Here is a 5,586-nt window from a genome sequence, read left to right as displayed (position 1 = left end):
TGCCTCAGAAATGGAAGATAAAGGGTATCTACTGTATTAGGGAAACAGACAAGAAACCTTTAACCTTCTCCCCCATTTTTATGCTTTAAACAAGAAGGGTAAGGTCCAAACAGTCCCTTGAAAGAGCTCTGTGTAAACAGCTATTCCTTCCATAGAATAGAAAAGAATTAGCTTTATGGCTCAATGGCATCTTTAGTTAAGTACCTCTTGCCCTAAATGGCTGCTTACTGACACTATAGTGAGAGTTATCTGGTTGTAGGGGATCACTTAAGTAGTTTTTTTCCCTCCGGTTTGGATCTAAAATTTATGTCAGAGGGATTCTGAAGCTGACCTAAACTATTAAGCCAGTCAGAATGGAAGTTTTAGGGCTTTAATACATCTCTTCATTCTTGGTTGCTATTTTCCTATATCATCTCAATTGAACACCCTTTGGAGCAGTAATGTAAAAAGATGGCACGCCTAACCTATGATCACAAAGGCAGACAACCAGCTATTTCTTGCCCCAGTCAGTGTCACTTCATAAGCTGACTGCTAGAACGTCCCTGAGAGGGATGAGATTTTTACAGAAGTGCAGAAGTGCCCTGGCAATACATTCTCAGAGTCACACATTCATTCATTCATTCAATAGTATTTACTGAGCACTTACTATTTGCAGAGCACTATACTAAGCGCTTGGAATGTACAATTCGGCAACAGAGACAATCCCTGCCCAATGACAGGCTCACAGTCTAATAGCTTAATCATTTTTTGCCAGCTATTTTGAGTTTCATTTGAAACAAACGATGTCTTCGGTAGATATTAAGTTTGGCAATGCCCTCGAATCTAGACATAATGACCTTTTTTTTCTGGATACCACAAGAACAGTGCCATGGATTCAGTGTGCTTAACACACTGCCCTAAACTCTAAGAATGTGTACTGTTTATTACACTGATGTTAAGAAGATTTTACAATATGTGAAACTGCTCAGATTTCTTCTAGGGAGACCCTTCTTCCTGAGAATCTGGTTCAAATCACTAGGGTGATGATGCTAGCAATGTTAAAAATGAGGAAAGTATAAAACTTATCAGTTATTACAGAAACTATAACAAAAAAACAAGTAATTTCCTGCAATAAAGTAGGATAAACTCATTTTGTTTTAAAACCAAACATTTAAGTTCATGGCAAGTAAAGCATAAAATGGGAGCAGCAACTCATAAAGTCTCAGCTGCAGTTGAACTTATTTTTAGAAATAGTACAGGAAGAGAAGGGCTTGGGGAGAATGTACTTTTGGAGCCTATATCTAAACAAAATTCTGATACAAATTAACTCCCAGAACGGAACTGCAAGCTCTGGCTGTACCAGGGCTCGCTGAAGAAGGGCAAAGGCATCAACGAATTGGGAGGGTTTAGGGGAAAGAAATAGGGCTCTGTGATTCATAACAAAGAGATTACCACCTGTGAGATGCCTTTGAAGAACACTGCTGACATCTGAGACCCTGACTGATTGAATCCCAAGAACAGTCATAAGGTTGTGCAACCCCAATACTATTCTGGGATTTTGGGTCGGCATCTGTGCTGCTTGGGACTGTTTGTTGGAAGGTAACTCTAAGCTACTTATCTCTGAGCAACTTGGAACTGAAATTAACTGTCATGTTCCCTAACCATGACCACATTGTCAGTTTTGTTTCTCTACCATCCATCTCCACTTGAAGCATAGTGGAGATGTCTCCGTTGACTTCTGAGATGGCCCCAAGTCACGTTATATTTCCTGACAGTGTACTGTTTAGCTAGTAGCACAACAAATATATTCAGAATCACATTCCTTTTTCAAATTCATTTTTGCCTGAGTTTTGTGCTTCTTGACTGAATCCCTTCCCATCGCATCTCAGGAATACCATTTATTTATTAGATTTTAGGCTTTGCCAAATATCTTATTAAAACTCTAAGTCACAAAGTAATGTCACTGATCCTTGTGACAGTTTGGGAAGAGAAGGTCAAATCTTTCTAGTGGGGGAAAAGATTCATGTTGAGCCAGCTATTTTCGAGAAACACGGAAAGTTTGATGAAATTCAAAAAGGGCTTTTTGCAATATTTCTTCAGAGTTCACTCTTGGTTAAGGAGGCTGTTTACAAACCAGGCATGACTACAGTTAGCTGAAAGCAGAGAAAAAGAGGTTAGAGGTTGAAGGGCCCTGACTAAACTCAAGTTTCAGGCCTCCTTCAACTAGGGAGGTAGTAGATCCCAGTATGGCAGGCTACTGGAACAATCCCCTGAGGATGGGTGATCTGGCCAGATGAGAGAGCCCCCAACCCTAATAGGAATAACCACATGTTTGTGTCCTTCTGGGCGTGGAAAATGTCACTTTCTTATTCTCTACTTTTCAAGTGCCTAGTACAGTGTGCTGAACCATGCAGGTACTCAAAAAATGCTACGAGAGAGGTGAGACTGGAGCCCACTGGGCTGGCCTCGAATAAGCAGGGTGGCATAATAGATAGAGCAGGGCCTGGCAGTCAGAAGGTCATGGGTTCTCATCCCAGCTCCACCAATTGTCTGCTGTGTGACCTTGGGCAAGTCACTTCACTTCTCTCTTCCTCAGTTATCTCATCTATGAAATTGGGATTGAGACTGTAAGCCCCATACAGGACAGGTACTGTGTTGAACCGAATTGTACTTTCCAAGTGCTTAGTACAGTTCTCTGCACACATTAAGTGCTCAAAAAATACGATTGAATGAATGAATGAACCCAATTTGCTTGTATCCACCACAGTGCTTAGTACAGTGCCTGGCATCTTTAAGTGCTTAACAAATGCCACAGTTTTATTGTTATTATAGCATCGGGGAGAGTCCGCACTCCTCATGCAAAGCTCGGGCTGGCCTGAACCTCAGGATATGGATCTGTGTGGAGGCTTTTTTAGTTGGATAAGCCATTATTAATGGTATGAGAAAAGAGCTAAATGCTGTAGAACCACTCATTCCTTTGGGTTTTCTGTAAGCAGAATTGTTATATGTTTGAGGGTCACACTTTAAGAAAAGCCAGTTATTGCTAATAAATTATTTGTAAAAATATTAGCAACTTGACATAGTATCATTACATGGAACAAAAGAAAGTGTAGGGACTCTATTATTTTCTTGCATGTACAGTGTGGGAGGGTGGGGTTCCGTGGAGGAAAACGGAACGGTCCAAGATGAGGAGGAGATGACAATAAAGAGAGAGAGATGAGGCACAGATTGAATGAGACAGAATAAGAGGTCATGCCTGACAGAGACATAAAGAGTTAGATGCCAACACACAGAAAGAAACATTCCCAAAGCATACACTCACATGTTACATACTCTCCCCTAATTGGTTTTTCTTTATTCAGCAGTGACAGGAGGAGCAGAAGAGCAAAATGGAGAACACCCCTCCAATTTGCCAAGCAACCTTCTTTCATTCTTCAGGCCAGAAGATTGTTGCCGCTCTCCTGGATGCAGATTGACCAAATTGTACATTCCAAGCACTTAGTAAAGTGCTCTGCACCCACCCAGTAAGTGCTCAGTAAATATGATTGAATGAATGAATGAATGAATGATCCTAGAACTCTGGAAATCACAAAGGCCGCAGCAGCATCCTGATTCTGGAGTAGGAACCTGGAGCCAGGCGGCCAGTGGCAGTTCCTTAACTTGCCTTCCTCCCACACTTCCCTGCTGTGGAGCCTCACGATAGGCTGCAAGGATCACTCTTACAAGAGACTGTGAAGAGAATGGGTTGGCTATAAATGGAGGCTACACCAAAGAAAATGTGCAGAGTTGAAGGAAGTAATGAGGCCACTGTGCATGGTAACTCTGCCTTTAATTCTACCTAGTGCCATGGTATAATATATAAATAACAGGAAGATAAAAAGAGAAAGTATACAAAGGTATACACGAACCACATTGGATTACCATCTTCTGCTTATTCTCCCAGTCCAATTAAGAAGTCATCTCAATTTTACGAAGTTTATCAAGAAAGCTAAAGTAGGATAAAAGTCAACTGGTTATTTTGAGAATTGAGAGTGAGTATACGTTTGGACACCTAAACAATTACAGTGTAGCGGTAAGAGTTCTGTGGACTGTTTCTCCTGGATTTTTTCAAACATTGTAAACATAGCCCTTAATGAAGGATATCCCTCATGTTTCTTCAGACGGCTCCTGCCTCTCTTTTTCTTCTTTCTCAGGTACAATCCACTGACATCATTTTTCTTGGGTTGTTTTCTTTCTACCTGTTTTAACCAAATCTTATTTGTACCTGGGTGCAAATGCAGGTGAGTTTACAATGACTTATTCCAAAAGAAGAGTGATTGAGGTTACTCAGGAAACTCTATATGTACTTCACCTCTAACCAACCTTCTTCATCAATCAATCAATGGCATTTAATGAGCGATTACTGTGTTCAGAGCACTGATTTAAGCTCTTGGGAGAGAACAGTACAAAAGAGTTGGTAGAGATGTTCCCTGCCCAAAGCAAGCTTAATGTAATTCTAGGGTGCTGTGACGTTTCTTGAGTTTCAACAATCAATTTAGCTTAATTGGATGTACAATAGTGAAACTTTGCTGACAGCCTCCTTTTAGCTACTTAACATATCAGTGTAATCTTGTGTTTTGAACAATTCTGTCAGTTATATATTCACAAAAGGGAGCACATAATATTATCTATTATATAGAGATACAACCTTATAGATGTCTATGCACGTAACTTTAGATTGATAAACCTTTTTATAATAATTTGTACTATTTGTTACGTGCTTGCTATGTGCCAAGGACAGTGCTAAGTGCTGGGATAGATTCGGTAAGATCAGACACAGTCCCCGGCCCCCGTGGAGCTCTCAGTCTAAGGGGGAAGAGAAAACAGGTAGTTAATACCCACTTTACAAATCAGGAAACAGAGACTCATGAAAGTTAAATGACTTGCCCAAGGTCACATGGCAGGCAAGTAGCAGGGTGGGAATTAGAACCCAGGACTTCTGACTTTTTTAAAATGGTATTTGGTAAGTGCCAGGCCCTGTACTAAGTACAAGGGTGGATACAAGTTCAACAGGTTGGACACAGTCCCTGTCCCACACAGGGCTCCAAGTCTTAATCCACATTTCACAGATGCAGTAACTGAGACACAGAGAAAGTGCCAAAGGTCATACAGCAGACAAGTGCCAAAACGGGGATTAGAACCCAGGTCGTCTGACTTCCAGGCCCGTGTGCATTCCACTAGTCCATGTTGTTTCTTTGTAACAGCCAATACCCAAGAAACCCTATACACAATCAAACCTTGTCACTGGTAACACAGAATTCAAGCTGTCCCTGGATTCCTTAGATGAATATGTGGAAAACAGATCACAAGAGGCTAGTATGGCTTTCGGCGTGTTACAAGCAGAAGTTGGTGACAGGGACCATCAGGGTTCATATTAAATTGCTATAAAATGTATGCACCTTCAGTAAGACTGTTGTGCTGTTTGACCTTGTTTATAGTAGTGAGGTCAGGGCCTGCTAAAGAAGCTAGTCAGAGTCTTGCTGCTCACTCATTTCAATAGCACCACCATGCTAAATATCAAATAGCAGGACAATATTACTAACTTCTGTCAGTGAAGACATACCAAAA

This window comes from Ornithorhynchus anatinus, chromosome 9 (genome assembly GCF_004115215.2).
Source record: "Ornithorhynchus anatinus isolate Pmale09 chromosome 9, mOrnAna1.pri.v4, whole genome shotgun sequence".
NCBI lineage: Eukaryota > Metazoa > Chordata > Mammalia > Monotremata > Ornithorhynchidae > Ornithorhynchus > Ornithorhynchus anatinus.
The sequence above is the reverse complement of the archived record's forward strand: the minus strand, read 5'-3'. Positions refer to the sequence as shown.